Below are 22,168 nucleotides of genomic sequence, written 5' to 3'. Positions count from 1 at the left end.
TGCATAGACACCATCACTATACACCATATGTTTGTATAGAAGGTCTGTTTCATATCTGTATGTTTGCCACAGATCAAAAAAACACAACAGCTACTGTTTTGGTGGCCTACAGGGCTACATTGGTTTCAAGATATTCTGCCAATCCGCACCAAAATTTAGTAATAGCATATTCCCTTATGAGAAATTCTAACATTACATTAATAATTACAAGTACTGTACACATTATCTTGGTTAAATGAGCACCATTATCATGAGAGACAAATCATAAAAGTAGGTGTTGGTAGGCAAAAATGGTATTTTAGGAGAAATTACTTTGACAATTCCTTGAGAGTGGGAAATGACTCCAGGTCAATGATGTCAAGCATTACATTGCAAATAGCAAACAATAACATTTCGATCACATGTACCGTTTTGCTGTATATTACTGTCATACAACACCAACTTTCCATGTCTACACATATGCACATTGATATTCCATGCATTTCCAATATTGTGAGAAGCATAGGCTCATATATAAACCATTGCCATCAAAAGCATATGTATTCTGTTTTTATTCATCGTGTACATGTAAGACCTATACGGGCCCCATATGTCTTTGGGTCTACACCTTTTTGGGATTAGGGCATTATAAATATCTGATTGTGTGGAGAAAAAGGTCAGGTCTGTATACCATTCAGATAACTTAGGAAGTGGGCCGTGTATCCAGCTCATAGCTATTCTACGTTTCACTAGTAAAAGTTCTATTGCCGCCAGTTTACATCTTGACTTCTGAATTTCCCTATCATAATCCAGGAGTGCGACCAGAGGGGTTTCAGGGATAGGGAGCTCCAACATTTGCGTCAGCGCTATGAATACCTCCTTCCAAAACTCGCGTTTTCTGGTGCACTCCCAGGACAGATGTATGAAATCCGCACCACTGGACCTGCATCTAGGGCATCTGTCATCCCTATTTATGTAGTCGGGAAGGAGAGTAGTATGCTCTGTGAAGATATTTGTAGTGTATTAGCCTGAGGCATCCATTTTGTGATATGGACCAAGTGTTCGCAAAGCAAATTGCCCACTGTGCTTCTGTGATCTCTATTCCTAGCTCTGCTTACCAATCAGCTTGTGATTTATGCAATATAGGGATAGCACTGGCCCTGTTAAAGGTGTAAAGCGCAGTTATCCCATACTTGGGGAAGTTGGCCGTCGTCAGATATGTTAGTGCTTTCATCTCCAATGGTTCTGCCATGTCATCCCCAAATACAGCGCAAAGAGCCCGCCGAGCTCTGTGAAAGTGGTAAGCGTCTAGTGTCGTTGGGTGTGGTGTCTGGACCAGTATGTGCTCCCATGTCTTCACCACCCTACCATGAAAGAGTTTCCCATGCGCTCAATTTTTAGCTTGTGAGGGGATTTTAGCACCCCTTTGTCGTCGCACAGGGGGAACCAGTCACACCTTTCTATTGGCCACATAGGTGAGTATATGAGTGTGAGGCACTGGGATAGCTCTCCAACCACTCCCCGGTGCTTCTCACTTTGTCACTTAGGGGCATCCGACGCGAAGTATTTAATTGCCGTTTCCCGCAATATTCATTATTGGACCCAGTTTTCCATAACGAGCTAGGAGCAGCAATCAACAAGTTTTTCACTACTAATGTAGGCAGTGTCCCCCAGATGAGCACTATATGGGAAACATTTAAGGTCTATATTAGAGGTATGGCTATTGCGAAACAAGCAGGTGCGCTTAAGTCAATCAGAACGCAACTGACAAAGGCGGAAGTTAATCTAAAATCCCTTGAGAGGCAATTTGTAGAAACGAGCGATATAAAAGTACTAGTACAAATTAGGGCACAAGTGGTCAAATTCAACAACTTGGCGGCAGATGAGGTCAAACACTTAGGGAAATGGGCCATAGCAACATCCACCTGATGTCTTTGTAAGTAGGCTACTACTTTACGTATTTTCCTTTGATTATTTAAGCCCCTCACGTTATTATATAGGATATTATCTCTGGTGCTGCGTTCTGCTTGCATTGTATTTGCTTTTTAACAATATTCAGAATATATGCGCTACATGACTTTGTGCTTGAACAGTACATTTCGCACACATTGAAACCTGTTTTGCTTGCTGACGCATTAACGTCTGACGCATTAACGTGGTTCCCACCTACCCCCACCGATGCAACAGCCTGGTTTGTGAAGCCTGGCTAGGCTTAACTTCTTGCATCCCACCCTGCCAACAATAATAAACATTACTCCCCAGTGTGTCTTACACCTTAGGGGCATCGGTTGCCCAACTAACTGTACCCAAAGATGGCCTCTGTCCGCCTTAAGTTTACTGTACAATCCAGATCAACATTTCACTAACTTCTATGATTTCTGTAACTTGTTGCAGTCTTCTAACAATATAAACTTTATCCTTGTACCTTCTTATTATCCCACCTCCATTCCCCATATATTGCCTGTCTGCCATTCTGATACAGATAAAAAATGTATTTATTTGAATTATATCACCAGGTATGTCGCTGCAAATCACACAGATAGTCTGGAAGAGTTCTGCTACAGGCAACTGGTTATTCTGTGGTTTCTTGCACAGCAATGTCCCCCTCGGCTGATTTCTGCGACGGGTTTCTTTTGCATTCCTTATCTAGCTTCTTCAGTTCTTGTTGTAGCACTTGCAGGTCGGAGTAGATCTTATTCTTCCCATTGAAAGTCACTCGTAACTTGGCTGAGTATAACATTGCATAGTCAAGTTGTAGTTATCTGAGTTTCCTTTTCGCAGGTGCAAATTGACTACGTGCCTCTTGCACCTGTGGTGTGAAATCAGGATAAAGGGCCAGCTCGGAGCGTTGATTTTGTTGTACGTGCAACTCCCTGACGCGAGATGTCTGTATCACGTAGGTAGGAGTTGCATTACAGCACATTGTACAAGTACAACTGCATCATTCTACATCATGGGTGTGTTGCTGTCATGTCATGGTGCACTGTATTGTAAATATAGCACATCCATCAGGCAATAAATCAATGTAATGCAGTGCAATGATTTCTAACGCAATGCCACACTGCGTGAGCAATAGTAATCCTAGGTCCAAGTGAGTAGACGTGGGGGCAGACCAATAAAAACTTTCTAAGACAGCACTTCCTGGCAGAATTAATCAATCTTGTGCATTTTTTCCATCTAAATTTCGGACCAAGGCCTATGAGATCAGCTCCTACCGACTGAGAGGAATCCTGATACAACACTTGACTGACGGGGAGGATGACATCATTACCTTGGGCAGCAAGACACTCACTCCTTCTGAGCTGCAGAGCAATGCCATTCACAGATTAATAATGAAGCAGTTGTATTTTTGGAGGGTACATACTATTCCATCTATAGCTGTAGGTCACTGTTTACCTTTGGCAATAGATCTCAATCTCCTGATCCTGAAATTTAACTGTTCAGCACTGCATCAATCACCAATCATTTAAAGGATAAAGAATTCAAAGTAAATTGTATACTAGGACAGGCGATCCTCATTCCTTCCAATTAGAAACTCCCAAGGCATGAGCGCGTCAACAGCCCAAGCTTATCTCACTGGGGTGTCCCTGCCATGCCAAGAACAGTCACTCTGGATGAAAAGTTGGAAGTTTCCATTGTTGTCTTATGTATTCAATTGACAAAGAAAGCAATTGCACAAACAACTTGGCCAGGTCAATCCTTTTAGTGAATGGCCAATACACAAAGTAGGTGGCCACCACCACAAAACGCGTTGGTAATGTGGCCTTTAAACGCATCACCTTCACACAGGAGTTGCTACTCGGAAACAATAGGCTTCTTGGCCCTTTGGGCACTATCATAGGCATTATAGAACTTGCCCACATTGATTATTAAGTTATGGTGAAGAAATAGGTCATACTCTCAAAGAAGGGGAAGATCCCCAGAAAGGAGAACATGGTGGGGTCATTGATAAAACCAAGGCTTTACTGCTCTGCAATTTACCCTTCGAAAAACTCAGCCTGATGTTGAATTCACTGACCATGATAGAGTGGAGTTGCAAATGTTTCTTCCTGAACAGTGGGCAATACATTCTGGTGAGAGGCTTTTTGTGGTCATCATAGCCAGAGGTGGATTTACTATTTATTTTTACAGAGTATTATATAGCGCAAAGCTATTCTTCAGAACTGCAGAATTAGTGATTTCGATTTTAGAGTAGATATTGGTGAACACGAGGAAGTACAGAAAATGGCCTGGCAGTTCAATTGAAGAACCCAGAAATTAGCACAGAAATCTGGGCAGCAAACACATACAGCTGTGTGTTGCACTGAGAAAGTCAACATTGAAGTTGTGGATGATTCTCTGAGCGAGTTTGATTGGCTTTCCTCTTCCCCTACTCTTATGCCAACTCTGCAAAATGCATGTTTCACCCGTTCCATATATTTTATTTTCTCAGTTATATTCAGTTATATTCCAGATGTATAAAGACCCGTTTGTAAAAAGTGGATCCAAATCGTATGCAAACTTTTTCCAAACAGACTGATTTTGTGAAACCCCCTATGTACGAATAGGTGCCGTCTCAAAATCACTTTCTCAGGTGGTTACAGGATAACCTGCATAATTAAAAATAATTAGGTAAATTGCAATTTGCAGCCTCTTTTGATTGTTTCGAAATACAGGGATGGTGACCAGCAAGGGTCAGCAGACCGTCTTCCTTGTGTTTGCATTCCGAAATTGTGTGTTTTATTTTTAAAGCAGCCTGTGTTCCTTAAAGAAACTGGTGTTGCTTTAAAACATAAAAAAAGTTTTCCGTTTAGGAAAACATCAGAAGGGGCAGGCAGGTGTCCCCTGGACCATTGCTTACTCCCTACAAGGCTTTCACTAAAAGTCCCTAAGGTGAAGGGTCCCAAGGGGCACTCTCAACCAGACAACAGCATGGTTCCAGAGGGAGTGGGGTGACACATTTTTTATGTTGCTAACAAACACGATGTATGATGCCATCTACAATTCTACACTGCCTAGAATATTTGATCAATGTGGCTAAATATGTTTGGTCCCTTGTGTCACTGAGGAACGAAGTGGGCTGGGGACGAGAGATGGATGAGGGATGCAGCTACAGCACTGTTGTATTCATTGTACTAGCCGTACCAGAAACAGCTTTTATTGAAAATGTAAAATGTGTCTGTTGATTCTGTGACGATGACTCTGTACTCTTCAGTGAACGAGGTTGCTCATATTTATCTTTAGAAATCTCGTGAAAAAATGGAAAATAAAGTTTTTTTTAAAAAAGGGTCTCAAGGGGCCTCCTTCCATTCTTCCAATCAGTTACTACCTGTTTGAGGTCTCAGTAACTATCCAATAATTTGTAAACGCAATTTAGGTTTCCAAACTTTGATAGGCTGCACACCGAATCGCAATTTAGAAGGAACACCCCTTCCAAATTGCGATTGGGTAGGCGTCACAAAACTCACACAGTGATTTTCAGGCACATGCATCAAGCTAGGATTTTGCGAGTCCTTAATTGCAAATATTAAGGATTCGCAATTAAGGAGTCGCAACATCCTATGCATGTAGGAATCGCTATAATAATAGCGATTCCTACACATACCTTATTTGCGACTCGCAAATAGCGACTCGCAAATAAGGAATAGCTTCCCATTCATTCCTATGGGACTACAGGCCCATAGGAATGAATGGGAAATTACTAGCGCAATTTGCGAGTACCAATTGGTACTCGCAAATTGCTCATTCAATTTCAAGGGTGCAAGGGTGTCAAAAGGACACCCAGTTGCACCCCTGAAATTGATCCGTGCACAAATGTTGCGCACACACATGTCCCAAGGACATGAGTATGTGCAACCTACAACTTTGAAAAATGCACTCTAGTGCATTTTTCAAAGTTTTTGCAAATTACCATGAAGTTCAACTTCATGGTAATTTGCGCCCCCTAGTAGTGAATTCGCTACTTCAAATTGGTTCTTGCATTGCATTTAAGGAATCACAAAATGCGATTCCTTAAATGTAATTGCAATTTGAGAACTTGCAATTAATTGCGGATTCTCATATTGTGAGTGCCTTGACCCTTGATGCATCTCAAAAGCTAATTTTGCGATCGCAAATGGCCGATTTTTGCGAATTGCACCTTTTGCGATCGCAAAAAGCTTTGATGCATATGCCAGTTTATGAATTGCAGGATTTGCCATCGCAAACTCCAGCCTGACTTTGCATGATATTAGTATTTTCTGCAGTTATTGTTAGTATTTAGCAAATTGTCAATTTTATTCATCATCCTTCACATCCGATGGTTTGCTTCAAATATCGTAACACGATTTTGCCATGATCTGTGCTCTGCATCCACAGGACTCACACCGGTGAATGCGCTACATAAAGACTTGATTCGTTAGTGAGATTTTCCAAAACTCTATACTCCGGATGTAATCCTCTAACTCGCTGGTATAGTTAAATAACGTTTATTGATTGACACCTTAAAGCATTCAGCGACAAGCAATTTAATGCAGGAGTGAACATTTCAACAGTGAATTCTTTTGGCGAACCTGCATTTGCAGCAAGACTTGATTCTGTCGTACTCGATTATTAGACTGCTGCAAACGGTCTTTTTATGCAACTGACTGTACATCCTGAAGATGGTCTGACGGACAATTACTCCACAACAGACCGAAACGTCGACTCTCTCATCTGTTTCCTAAACATTCATTGTATTGAAGTAACTGTTTTCTCATTTATGATTTGCAGGTAGATTTGTACATCCTGTTTCATGGTGTTGTGTTATATTAATTATATCTGATTGTACCCTCATGAATTTTATCTATATAAAAAAAGCTTCTATTTCTTTGAAAAAAGATATTCCCTTGTCTTTGATACCATCTTTTCATTCATTGAGTGCTTAAAATTTGAAGTATGTATAGATTGTTCAAGGGTTCAGACCAATAGGAAGTGAACATCCAAGTAATTACGTGTATATTACACCAGCGTAAGAATTTTTTAACACAATCCCTGTAGGCACTTTTTACTTATAATTGCTTTGATTGCCCAAGCCTCCAAGGGTATATTGGGTTTCCCCACTTCCTTATTCTCTTATCATGATCTGTGCCCTGCAAGTAATTTTTCGTGCTCTGCAGTTGTACGAGCATCCAGGGGAAAAAAAGACTGAGGATGCACAGGGAGTGTTGGCACTGCTTGAAGGGAGGCTTTGCATCCTTAAAGGACACATTAGGAAAGTCACCTCTGTACAGTAAAGGAAACTACAGAATACCCAGAACCATCATGAGGTTTGCAAATGCTGTAGCCATTTTTAAATTATTGCGAATAAGTTCCTTGTGGGACAGGGCATCCTTGCAATGCATGTGAGATACAGTGTTGGTGCATCCTGGGTCTTGCTACAAGACTTCAAAGAAACTCTTGAAGATTGTATGCAAACATTGTTGGAAAACAACAGATGTCTGAATTGCAAGCAGAGAAGTTTTGTTAGGACTCTAACTGTATTTGTGGAGAAGGCACACTCTGTTGGTCTATTTCAGAGCTACCCATAAAGGACCATATGAGTATAAATATATTTTCTCTACACAGCTTGTTTACTTACATGACGGTAGGAAGGATCTTCGTTACTATCAAAGACTTTGATATTTTTCTCATGATGCACATATTGTATTGAGTGAGGAATATAGGTTAGTGATGTGATTATTTGGTATCCATTTTAATATTATTACTCCGATTAATGATGTTTATTGCAGTCAGAAAGTGTGTTTGCACAGAAGAAAAGGTACCTACATTATCATTGAAAAAAGTGAGATAATTCTGAACCCTTATAATATTAGTTTCAATGATAATATTTAAGCTTTAGTTTTCAGGAATTTCATAGTTCCAATACAACACAGAGAATCAGAAACAGATATTATGAAATATTAGATGCTGCAACATGTTGATAAGATACTAACGTTTTCTTTACATCCACTATGACCCAGTAGAAGCCCCTGTCCAGATGACTGACAAGTCAGAATGGAAATATCCAGTTTCTCTCTTTCCACTCTTACCCAATTCTCCTTTCTCTGGGTCTGCTGCTATCCAAAATATTCTTCTCATTTGTGGATTTGGAGGTAGGGAAAAAATGTATCGCTACCGTTGGGTCCAGACTGCAAGGTTTGGGCTTTCTGACACATTTAGATGGTTCACGTAGCATATCAATAACTTTACAAACACAGTTTTGCAATGACAATGTGTACATCATGCTTGTTTCAGAATACTTGGCCTAATTCACAAAGATTGGTATATAGATAGATGTGATTAATGTAATGTAATGTAATGAGATTTATAAAGCGCGTTGGCTACCCGTAGGCCTCCCAGCGCTGCGGACAGACAGGCAGAGAGCAGAGGCAAGAGAGAGGCTTAAAACAACCAGGTTTTCAGTAACCTGCGAAAGGATAGAAGATTGGATTCCTTACGTAGTTGGAGTGGGAGGGCATTCCAGCCAATGGCACCATTATATGAAAAGGAGCGGCCACCACATCTGGACCTTCTTATTCTGGGTTGAAAGGCAAGGAAGGATCCGGCTGACCGAAGATCTTTCTCCGGAGGTACCCGTGCCTTACTCATGAAGTCTAGGAGTAAATCAGGAGAACTCCGATCATACTCCTGAAATGCAGGAGTACTACAAGCCTAAGTCACAACAAACTCTTTGTGATTCTGGCCGTCCGTGTCCACCTCCATACTTAAACGTCTATCCTTGAGCCATTCAGCTTTTTTAGATGTTATTTTTAAAGTATTCTTCACTGAACTAATGTCAACAGTGAAACACAAACAAATTAACTAAGACAAAACACAATGGGAAGAAAGTGTAAAGATGTATATAGTGGAAACAGTCATTTCAAAGATTGATAATAATTACTATTCACAAACTCAGTTGACCCTTGATTGGACACTTTATATTCTTGTGACAGAGTCAACCCTGTAGTGATATCCCTATCTGCTAGTCTACAGCACGTTGTCGTCTGTCCTCTCATATTCCTGGACATAGACTATGGCAATTTTATATCATTTTTGGGATGTTGCAAAGCTGCATCCCATGGAAGATGCCCACTGGACTTCTTTTGCAAAATGTAAACATCTAAAGGTTCCTCTGTGTTTGGGTTACCATCTACCTCAAGAGGTAATGAGAAACAATAGAGGGAATGCACAATAGAGAGTGACTGTGATTAAAAGAATGTGTTTTCTCAAGAGGTGGTCATGAAAGAAAGAAGCGCAGAGCTCCTCTAGATGGTCATGGAATTCCTTAGTGACATGCAATATCCCCGTAATGCCTGGCAGGGGCTACTTTATTTTCTATGTGCTGAAGTTTTATTACAAAAGATTACTAATGCCCAGTACTTAAATGCGAGCCTGTGGTTTCTGGTTGGGGCTACCTGCACTTATATTTGGGGATCCGCACTTATTTTTCTGCATTTGACATTACCCTATAGCAAGAATTGGAAATCACACAAAGCGGAAAGACGAAGGAAGAGAAAGATGGGAACATGTCACAAAGGGAGTAAAGATGGAAAAATGTCACAAAGGGAGTAAGCAGGAGCCTGCAAGAGTGAGTGTCTGCTAGGGAATTAACGAGGCCTGAGGCGAATAGAAGAATACACAATGCAGGTTTGGTACCCGGTGAGCCGGCGTTTATTGGCAATGGCCAGAGACATCTGAGATGAGCTTTGGGAACCGGCACTCATTCATTTACAATTTAAGCATTCCTAATGCCCATTTAAGTTCTCAGCGGATGTAAAGTTGCTTTGTTGTCATCAAACACAATGCATCAGTGAGATTATGGGTGAATTAAAATGAATTCACTGCTTCTGACGTAGGATCCAGATTGATCCTTAACAACAAAGCCACTTAGACTTTTGGGTCACCTTCTTTTAGTGGCACCAATGTGACCATTGATCTTTTTCACTGAATAGAGAAGTGACCAGTCATTGCCTTTGTACAAATGCAACATACACAATTTTTCACCAGCTCACCAACTACAATACAACAAAACCGTATAACTTCCTTTCATAATACCCTGGATGTGCATTGCCTATTTCCTGCCCATGTAATGAGGTGTGCATCTGTTAAACAATGATATTGTTTACAAAAAACTCTACACAAAGAAGAGGTTTCAGTCAGATGTTCGAACGAAATTATGAGCTCATATTCCTATTTTTCAAAAGTAGTTGGGCTAGAGTAGCATTATATTTAACTGAAACCTCTAAATTCTGTTTGCTCATGGTTGTTGGCAGGGAACGTCGCTTTTAGCATTTGGCAGCCAAGTTTTATATTGAAGAGTTATAGTTCTCCTTGGATTTACTTGATACACAATCTCCAAGCCCGTGCTGATTCATGGGGCATCTGGACATGTACTTAACGTATGTCATGATTTTATAGATACTGCGCGTTGTTTTGTATGACTGATATTTCAGGCTGAGTAACGAAGCGTTTTTTTGAACAAAAAGAGCCCATTTGGAGTTTTTGTTTCATGTTTAAAAAAGTTCTCATTTAATACGTGTTTTACTTTGCATGCTAAAGGGAGGGCACGAGAATAACTTTTTAGTGCGGCTTTTTAGTGCACCATATTTACAGATTCAGACATGACATAATGTAAAGAAAGCTGCTCACAGAAACCACTGTGATGCGTGCCTCCTCGCAGCAATATGTATCAGATGAAATCTTTAAAACCACAATTCTGCTTCAGAAAAGACTCGCCGTGGTCTACCCTTAGCCATAAAAAGAGATTTTGTGAAAGTTGTCAGAGAACAGTAATCCAGCTGCCCCTCCCCCAACCCACTCGCAAACTTACTCTGAATCAAAACTGCGAAAGTAGCGCATGAATTTTTGCACCAGAATGAGAAAAGGTAATTTAACGCCTTCGTTTGTTAATTGCAGGCCCTAAAAGGCCGTTGAGACACGTGGAAGGTATACATGATGTTCATTTCCGCCACATGTGAACGTTTCAGAACACCAGTGAAATCACGGCCTTCGTCATGCAGAGTAGTCACTCTCAATGTCTGCATAAGGGTTTGTTATGTTATGTTCATATGTATAGCGTACTAATCACCCGAGAGAGTATCCAGGTGCTTGGGCAGGTGTGTAGGTGTGTGGTCCCCAGGTGCTTATATGAAGAGCCAGGTCTTCAGCTTCTTGCGGAACCCATGAGTGAGGCGGGGGCTCTGATGTGTTGAGGGAGGTCCTTCAATGTCTTGGGTGTGGTAGGAGAATGAGTGACTTCCAGTTTTGCTTTGGCGGAGGCCGGGTGTGCGCTGCGGCATTTAAAAAACCAAATGCAAGCTATATCACTCTGCTTCAGTCTGTGCATTGCAAACAATGCATGGCATTGCATTTATGCACTGCAGCTCATTTTGGCGCACTAGACTGCACTCATGTTGCACTGAAGCCACTAAGACTGAGAAGTTATTGTGCAATGGCCACTACTATCATTCCATCATTCTGCAAGCGATCTGCATGATCACGGGGGACATCCTGCGAGTATATCGCAATTTTACTGTTGAAATTCTTGACAGATATATGTTTCAAAAGTCAGCAATTGCTCCACTAAACATGGCGACTTGCAGCTACATGATTAGTATTATTATAAATGAGCATTTATCTTGTAGGAAAAGTATGTGACCCCCATTAACAAAACTTGGTTATGATGACCAGCATCAGACTCAGACCTGCCAGCTCAAGGTGATACTGTGTGGCACAATAATAAGATATCTCAAAAAAGAGTGAGGGTCACAGGGATCTAATTTCAAGACTCGAACAGTTTCACAATCCCCAAATCACAGTATTATAATACAAAACAGAAACTGTGAGTCTATTACTACCTATGACCTAAACACTATTACCAAAAAGATGCTCAGTCGAGTCAGGCTGCTAGTGTATATATATCAGTATATGTATGTATGTATATATGCATATACAGAAAGAGGAGTCCCATCACCCACACAAGGTGGCTCGCTTCATCATCTGGGAACCCAGAACTTGACAGAGAACCGTCCTCTACTTCAATTATGTAGATATTGGTTCAATGTACGTCCCAGATGCATATAAAAATGTGTTGTTTTTATAATGAAGGAGACAAACTTAAGTCATAATTCAGGGTGATGTTTGCAGTGCAAGTGATAAGTGCTAGTGATAAGTGCTATTTAAAATTGACTACCAGGGCACAAAAGTAGTTTATTAGAGCGCTGCCTTGATGCCAAAAGATAAAAACAGTGCTGTAACAGTCTAAACAAATAACTGTCATGGAAAAATGGTCTACATGTTTCAGCTAACGGATATTTCTATCCAAGATCTAGTCAGGACCAAAAAGAAGCTACTGCAAAATTAGTGTTGTTGTGCAAATCTAACAAAGAAAACAGTAACGATACAACCTGAACCCTGCTGTTGGTCCAGGGAGATCTGTAGAGAACAGTTTTGATTGGTTTACCTAAGAAATGAAAGCAGAACAAACTCATAGAAAAAGCAGAGCCAATAGTATAGTGTCATTATTAGGTCACAGCCTGCATATAAATAAATATCTATTATGTGGATACTCTGTACGTATCTTGACACCTCAAAGTATGTCATATCAAATTAGTGTAAAGATTCTGGGCACTTACCCAATTCGTTGTGGGTATGCGCCTCGCCTCACCTGGCAACTGCTCAGGTTAGTGAGGCACCGCTCTGGAATATAATACAAGTGTACAACATTACAAAACCTCAAAGATGGTTAGTGCGATGTCAACCACTTGATTCACAACACGTACATTAAAACCATGGCCAAAACGTTCACTGGAGCCCCCATGGTAAAGAATTTGCAATATGCGAGCTATCTGTATTTTGATCTCGCGATGTAAATACGAGATTAATGAATGTCGCGTTTTAAAAGCCTTGAAAGACAACCTTTAGTCATTAAGGTCAAACTCATGAGAGTCATACCCATAGACTCACATCAAAGAAAGAAGTCCAAAAGTGGTTGCTGATTATATTAAAGCAACACGCATATATAAAATACAGGTTTGAAGCTTATTACTAGTAAAGCGCAACCATGGACATTTGATTTATACCACCTCCTCACGTAAATCACTCAGTTCAACAGAAAAACGGGGAGAAAGAAAGAAAGAAAAGGAACCGCTCTCACCTCTCCGTCGGTACCCCTCTCTGATGCTGAGCTCGAAGGGGAGGTAACCGGCGTCAATGGAGCTCCATAATTAAGTAAGTTACGAAAGCGTAATACTTGAGGTTTTAAGAGGCCGATGTCCATTGATGGGTGTGAAGAGTAAAACACTCCAGGACATTGACAGCAGCCTCAGCAACCTCTTTTTTTGCGGTGGGAGGAGGTCAATGGAGGCAGGGGACTGGGCAAAAGGGCCTCTGACACAGTTCTATTCCCTCTCATCCAAGGCCACAGCCCCTTCTAATGCAGAAAAATTTATTTTTCAAGTTGCCAGGTCTGCACTGGCTTATAGGGCAATCTGGCAGTGCCTGAAGGGCTAGTCTGACAGGTCAGTGTATTGACAGTTGCTTTGGCTGTTTGTGGGGCTGCTTTGTGATCTAGTGGGCAGGAGTTTACTGTTGATTGCTCTGTTATTACCACAAACCTGTGCTTAATTTGAGCCAGTGGTTTCGAGTGTTGGCATCAGCACTTAATTCACGATATTCAGCAATATTGTCAGTCTAGCACATGGTGGCACTGTCTGTCTAATTTCAAAATGAGTACAGCAACATTGTTTAAAAATTAAAATTCCCTCCCACAACATTCTTATAGCTTTGGGTAGCCTGGAATAGTCTGAATTGCCACACTTATAGGGGTGTGACGGTTAGTAGTTGTGTTAGTACTGTTATTGACAGCAGTGACAGGGGCAATGGGTGGTGTAAGTTGCAGTGGCCTGCTTAGAAGGGCTCTGGCACTTATAACAAATCAAGTACTGCAACAATCATTGCATGCGGGAAACACAAATGCATGCAGTTTTGCATATATTACAAAACACATACGCACTTGTTTTTGCACATTTGCAACTTCTGATTCACGTATGTACTACAAGAGCGTTAAGATATCTGGGTATGCAAGGTAGAAGGCTTGTGAATTTTCAAAATATATATAACATCTTTCTTCGTTTAATCTTTTCCATGTGGTCCCTCCCCAATACCACCTCAGCAGTGTATTACCACTAAAACTCAAAACAGAACTAGCAGAGGGTGCCGATGAATGGTTATACAGATATCACAGGCAGTGGGTGACAAAGCTAGACAAGTCTTACAAGCTCCCAGAACAATGCTCATATGACAACACAACATTATATCAATCTAGATGATAAAATGTCTCCATAGGAGTCATGATATTATCACAACAACAACTAAGATTCTTCTGGTACCAAGGAACCAATATTGTCCAAAATTGTAGCATGCATTGATGTTCAAATATGAGCTCTAAATATGTTTTAGAAATGCAAACATTTCTTGAAAACATCAGCTTGCTATCTTCTGACAATACAGTCATTTCACCATTAAACATGACATTTTAATTATGGATGCATACATTTAATTCCCCTCAACAGAAGCTTGTCAATTCCATGGAAACAGATTTCATTTTGTTGCAAAATAACTGATTTAAATTTTTAGAAAATTCATTTTTGGTCCCTAAAGATCAACTTCTCATTTTCAATAAACTGTTGCCGTGGACATGTTCTGCCTTTTATGTTCATTCATCATCATCAAGTACCAGGCAGGGCCATTACATGGCAAGATTATCACATTCTGACCGGGATACACACAATTCAGGGTTGGAAACAAGAAATTAACAACGGTCGCTTTTATGCCAGGGGCAGTTAGAATTTTATTTTGGACAGCCGCCGTATAGCAAAGACAGACACTACCATGCCACATATTGTCAAAATGTTACAAGAATGCCTCAATATGGCAATGAAGTCCCAATCTAAAGCTTGAGAAAGTCAACTTGTTGACATCAATGCCCAGACATAGGGTAATGAAGAGCAACTATATATGGGTTAAGAATCATGACCCTGAAAATGCCTGCAATTTGTCCTGTATAGTTCATCAGGTCAGGGTTATGCAGCATGTTCCCAAGAATTCCCACAGTTTGTCATGGTTGGCCGTTATACTATGTTTAAGCAGCGTGCTCTTGAAGATGGCCACAATTTGGCATGGATTGGGCAAATTAGGCACATGTTTGCTACGCCACCATCAACCAATCCCACACATACGTGACACAAAAGTGCACCCACCCATGCAAATACAAGATCAATTAGTCTCTGTTAGAAATGAAGTTTCTGGTTGGCTAGGGCATGCGCCTAAGCCAGGCAGAAACCACCATTCTAGTCAGGGCAAGAGAGTTACTCACCGAAGATAACCCCTGCCCAGCCCCTTGGTAGCTTGGCAGAGCAGTCGGGCTTATCCCAGAGGCAATGTGTAACGCGTTTCAGCAACACACACACACAGCAGCGACACACTAGGCACACCACAAAAGAAACTCCACACAAGGTTATATCCAAAATATCCTTTTTATTACTCATAAAACACATTAGAATGTAATCACATATATGCACTGTCCCACGTGGCTCTTGGTATGATTTTACAGGGATTATATACACTACAGGGCCAACCGGGCCACTGTCATAACCATCATAATGTACAGTTAGTGAAAAAAACCAGTAGCTACTGGTACCATTGCACTCAGAACGAATGCATTAGACATGAACATCATAGCATGGCATAATATAGCACATTATGCGGGACATAATCAGCAGTCATGCACTCCGAGCTAAATACCATCAATGCCCACCATCAATGAAATCACCATAGTGATGCGTAGGGTTCAACCCTTGGCAATGTACCCCTACACCCTAATCCCATCAGGGCATAACATATGCACATTAGGCAACTTCCAGTAACTGGCAACGTACCCTTACATCAGGGCACCACATATGCAAATTAGGCAACTTCCAGTATTCGCAGGCACCAAAGTACGTGTACCTCAGGGCATAACACAGCCCATTGCTCGTGATACAATGATTTTCCCCACACACAACGTGGAGCACTGAGGCCTCCGACCGAGGTCTCACCCTGACCGAACACTTAGGTCCGGTGTAGCTCCTCCGCGACAATTTCCAAATCCTGGGCCTCTACTGGGCTTGCACTGGAAATGCAGGGAAACTAGAAATGCCCCCAACACCTGGTAAGGGTGCAGCTGCCCGCGACCATGCAGCACTGCTGCACAATGCTAGAATTGCGGGGCCCTTCACCACCGTGGCCCAGTTTTAACCACAAGGAAGCTCAGCCCCACTCACCACTCCTTGTGGGCTGAGCGAGGTAGGTTGCAGCTGCCTGCTGCAACCGGCGACCAGCGATCCTGCTTCGACCCACCCACGACCAGGCGTAGCCTGTGCCTGACTTCCAGCCGCTTTGCTGATTACCTCTGGTGCCCGCTTCCTGTATCCACGTGGTACCGGCCCGTATGGAAGACACTCGCTGCTGGCCACACATGGAGTGAAGTCTCCATCGTCTCTCGCTCCTTTTAGCTTGGAGTTTCCAGGCAGTGGGCCCCACCCACACAAAGACTTGGGGACTACGCGGGGCTCTCCTTGTCCTCACGAGAGCCCCACCCACAACCAGGCCCAGCTTTGACCTGACTTCCAGCCTCTCCTGCGGCTCTCTTAATGGCTCGACAGGGCCCTGGCACCGGCAGAGTTGGAGCCCACTTCTCAGGCTCCTAGAAACAGAATTTGTCAGCGCCCTCCATGTTAAGCCTCAAGGAGAGGAGAGTGCCCACCACACTTGACAGGGGGGGCGCTGAGACGCACACCAGCTGCTCCCTCTCCTCCACGATAATGTTAGCCTCCCAAAGGGATCAAGCGCTCACCTAGCGCTACAACCTCAAAGTCACAAGGGGTTGAGCTGGGTCAATGCAGGACAGTTCACAGGGCCTTCTAGCAGAGGAGAAGTCCTTCATGCAGTTTCTCCTGGTGCCCAGCAGTCCTTTTCGTCCTGGTCAAGTAAGCACCACAGCTCAACAGACATGGGGTCACAGCCCCAATATTTATAGTGCAACATATCTTTGTTCTTTCCCCTTTGCACAGGGCTCTGTGCCCAGTCCAAACCAGCTCTGGGCGGTACTTACATACATATTTTCACTTGCACAAACACCTTTATTGTTAGTGTAGGCTCTGGACCCAAACACAACAAAGGGGGGCGGAGCCAGCAATGTGGAAGGCAGGTACAGTCCTATCCCGGTTCAGGTGCTACTCCTCCCACCACTCCAAATGTAGATCAGCCTATTTAGCCTAGCGCTAACTCACCCAGCCCCTCTGGAGCCACTGCACCTCCCCAGCCCCTGTCATCCAGAAGCCAGACATGCAATACACAACAGGCAGGCACAAAGACAAATAGCACACAGAAATGCCCACTTCTAAAAGTGGCATTTCTAAAATAGTGATAATAAATCTGTGAAAACTATTATGCAGCATTTATTGCCACTATTCCAAACATACCAAACTTGATCACGCCACCCCTCTCCTATTAGGAATTATCACTGAAACACATATCAGGGAATCCCCAATGCATTCCTATGCGAGGGCAGCCTCACAGCAGTGAGAAACCAAATAGGCTGTTTGTCACTACCAGGACATGCCACACATTTAAGGCACATGTACTACTCTTTACCTACACCGCCCCCTGCCCATGGGGCTAGCTAGGGCTTACCTTAGGGGTGACTGATATGTAGTAAAAGGGGAGTCACAGACGTGGCAACCAATTTATGTGCCACGTCACAGCGTCAGTACATTGTGCGTGCAGGCCCTGCACTGACAGAGGCCTGAGACAGGTGTGAAAGGCTACTTTGGTGGGTGGCACAGACAGCGCTGCAAGCCCACCAGTAGCATTTCATTTACTGGCCCTTGGTATCAGAGATACCACTGTACAAGGGACTGATAGGTAAATTAAATACGTCAAACAGGTGTAGATCAATCTTACCAAGTTTACCATAGAGAGCACATGCACTTAAACACTGAACAGCAGTGATGAAGTGACCAGAGTCCTAAAACCACCAACGACAGGTCAGAAAAAATACCGAAGGAAGGCAAAAGGTTCAGGGATGACCTTGCAAAAAGGGCCAAGTCCAACAGTCTCACTTCCAATGCATGCTCATTCACTCACTTGGGTGTTCAACATCTGCCCATACACATGCAACCCATCCACATTATTTACATGCTGGAAGTTGGTGGTCATTTCAGGTAGCTGACCTGTGGCTCCATATTTCCTTTGGGTTCTTCCAAGCTCAAAGTTCAGGTCATGGATCCAAGGAAAGCAGCTGGTGAGGGTAGGAGTTAAGCAAAGCGACCAAATTCCAGCCACCCGGTATTATGAGGCCTTATCATGACATGGGAAAGCTCTGCATCTCTTGAGCAATGGAGAGCACTAGAGCCTGCATGAGGAAGTCAGAACAGCCAGGGTTTCAGGAAAGAGAAAGTAGAAATGGGAGTGACTGTTGCTATAAAGGCCATATCTATCACTATGGAGGCCTGAGAACACAGAATCTTGAGAAAGGAGAGAATGGTGTTAGAGACTCTGCCATCAAATGAACTTTGCCACCTTCCCACAAACTGGAGCACTTCAAACCAGGTGGAAAAAGGTGGCGTTAGCTGTAAGATATGGACCATGGGCTTGCCAACGGCTTCCAGTATGGCTCAACAGCCCCACACTCAACCAATATTCAAAATGTTGAGTCCTGAAGATGAGGAGCTTGTGTGGAGCTCAGGTATAGGTACCAAAGGTGCCCTTACTGGTTCCCTAAAGATGCACAGTAGGTCTCCCAGCTTTGGGCAAAGATAAGTGTAGGGGTTTGAAATCAATAACAGACAGCCCTTTTGGTGTTGAATTAACAATGTAGTGAGAAATTACATTATTTACTAAATAATAATGGGCTGTCCATCAAATTTTAGAACTTGGCCACTGGTTTACATGTACCTACCTCCAAGATGTTAGTTTGTCGTTTCTAGAATGAGACCTGGGCTTTTGGGTAATATCATTTGCAAGCCCTTAATAGTGTTCTGGCAGTTCTCAGACCCAAATCCTGAACCTGCTCTGCTAATACATTCCGCCACTGGAGCACAATCAGGTTACAGAAATCAAGAAGCACAATGCTGTTGAACGTACCTAGAAGGCTGTTGCTATGGAACACAGGTTACTACTTATATAACTACAGACAGTACCATGACAGCCTTTCCAAATTAGTCCAAATGCGTATGGGACAGTAAGCTATAGTTTTATTTTACAGGCAAATTGATCATGCCATGAATGCCTCCTGCACCACATTTATTGAGGCTATTCTTTACCTGGAGTCAAGGCTTGCTAACGAACAGCGGGCACTAATTTCCCTATCCTTCTGGACAGCAACAATAGAAAAGTCTGATGCCTCCTCCACACCACTCTTACCAACACCATACACCCCAGCCATAGAAACCACCCATCCTCAATTCATTACTCAGTCAAACATGATGACATGACAAGTAGAAGATGGTCTTTAAAAGCCACAATGTTTGAACTGTGCCAAAATGACTGCTTCTGAGTCCTGAAGACACCAGTCGCCATACCTCTCAATTTTATTAAATCTCCAATCTGAGAGAGATTGAGGGATTTTGTAAGAAGATCCCACTAAAATTACCTTGAAGTTTATGGAAAGCGTACAGTGGAGATGGTCCAATTTATGTCACTTGAAGACGTTTTGATGTTCTGGAGGGAAAGATGATCCCTTGGATACTGATGCTCTCCAGCATTGGATTAGTTGATAGATATGCATGTTGTAGCATAGATATCATGTGATTCCTCATTGATAATACTCCCACAATGCCATTCAAAATCAACATGCATATGAATTGATACACATTTATATTGTGCTGTTGGTGTGCAGGTAGTTTGCTGTCAGCAAATCACAACCAACTGCATGTAAAATTGAAGTAAATGAAGTAAATGAAACTCATTGAAAGTCAATGCATCCTGCTGCATGTGATACAAATGTGATTGGTCTGGGCATGTCCCACCAACAATTCTCTCTGAATTGGAGTAAGCCATGACTACCTTACATTTCAGTTTGTAGAACTAAGTCAGGAGGTCTAATTCCTTCAACCTTGACCAAGGGTGATGTTTTTACTAGAACTTCCTCACATCTCAGCACTTTGTGTTGGTGAACCTCCTTGCAGTGCACTTCTGCCTCATGCTTGTCATGTGACACAAATGCTCATTGGTAGAGTCATATACCTGAGGGAAATTGAAGAGCACATCTTCACCTACAATTTCAACTTCTTCTACCATGATGGTGGGAGCCTCCGACTGTCTCTACTCAGTCAAGTTTAGTCCATGGATTGTCACTCACAGCAGGATGGATATCAATTATTCCTACTGTCCCAGCTGTTTTACCTCCTCTGTTCATCTGTATAGCATAGGAAGCATATTTTATACTTTTGTGTTGTTTTTTTAAAGTTAACCTTGTTACGCTAAGTAAGAATATATGTACGATGCGTACATGTAAAGCCAACCAGAAAACACATCACAATGCTGTTAATGAATGAGATATTGGTAAGGCTATGGAGAAATAGAATTAGGAACGCTTCAGTTCTACATGGAAAGTGCAAATAGCAAATTAATATTAAACACTATTCAGAATATTACAGCACTTGGTTACCCGTGTAAATCTATGTATTTTACCATTGCATGTTTGACACAAAGAAAAAAAACATTGATACGAACATGTCAAAACATGCTGACTAGTAATACCCCAGAAGCATGAACAACATATTACAACTTGAACAGGTAATTTAAAAGTAAGATGTTCTGAAAGGTTTGGAAGTCAAAATGGGGCATACCTATCTATACGTCACAAGGACATAGCTAAGCATGACTTAAAAGAGATAAATAAAAAAACACAAGAACACACATGCAACTGATAACACAGAAGATCAGTTATTTAGTGTGTGGTTGTTCCTAAGGGCGGTAACAAGCATTCTTTCGCTTTGTAGAGTTCTACCATAACATGAGCGACAATGGTGATCTGGGTATAAATGATACGCTAATGTTTGAAATCACTTGTAATCATTGACTTAACATTGCCGATCAATGTGGAAAGACCTCTAACAGTGGGTACGGAGCTTAATAATGAGTGTTCAAGACAGTTCTTGACATGCAGCATCTGATTCATGCACCTTGCCACAGCTTGTCTAGAGAGCCTTAGAAACTGTTAAATCTGGCTACCCACTCTCCAACCATATTGCCTCCGCTATTCAGACACTGTTTAATCTAACAGTTGAAAGAGGCACTATCTCCTCTGAGTTGAAGTCTGCGCAAGACCTACCCATTCTAAAAAAAAGGTAATTTGGATCCTAATAATCTATCTATCAATATATATCCTTATTACCCCTTCTGGCAAACCTTTTAGAAGGCTTAATTAGCAAACAATTAACAGCCTATCTTGAGGAGAACTAGGTTCTAAATCTGTCGCAGTCTGAGATTAAGACCTTGAAATACTACAGAGATGGCACTTCTGGCTGTCATTGATTCTCCAAGACTCTCGCTTGATGAGGGGGTTCCATCTATGTTAGTGCTGCTGGACTTGCACGCAGCTTTTGACACAGCATCTCACCCAAGGCTGTTACAGAGACTTCTAGAAATAGCTATTAATGGGACAGCTTTTAAATGGATCCAAAACATTTTGGGGGAGAGTGCTGGAGTGGGGTCTTCTTTAAAAATTGTATACCCTCTCCATTTTGCATGTTTTCATTAATAAGAATAATTAATTAATAGTAATTGTACTAATTGTTTGCTGTGTGAATTGACCAACATTACTAATATAAGAAATACACGTGGGAAATTGCATTTGGATGGCCTAATTAATATGTAAACTAATTTTCGTACGCATATTAATGATAGACAATTAGAAATTGTATGATTATATGTTGCTTTTGTGATGTATTTGTAATTCGTGCTTTATTAATGTGAATATAATCCGCATTAAGTGTTGCTTCTGCTAGATAAATACACACACATAAAAGGTTTAGTGAGGGAATAACATTGTATTAGTCATTTCCATGTAATCATTATGGTTTTGTGTTTCTTTGCTTAGGTTGACCATTTGGTGGCCACAAAATGGCTGACATCCCTATCAGACGAATTGACTTCATTTGTGAACGTC

The 22,168-nt window shown here is 41.9% G+C and overlaps 1 pseudogene; it reads right to left on the bottom strand.

The window, feature by feature from the left end:
• Nucleotides 1-2,551: 2,551 nt before the first annotated feature.
• Nucleotides 2,552-22,168, bottom strand: part of LOC146802357 (mucin-2-like) — a 127,811-nt pseudogene continuing 108,194 nt past the window's right edge.

This window comes from Triturus cristatus, chromosome 8, assembly GCF_964204655.1.
Source record: "Triturus cristatus chromosome 8, aTriCri1.1, whole genome shotgun sequence".
NCBI lineage: Eukaryota > Metazoa > Chordata > Amphibia > Caudata > Salamandridae > Triturus > Triturus cristatus.
This window is presented reverse-complemented; position numbering and strand designations above follow the sequence as displayed.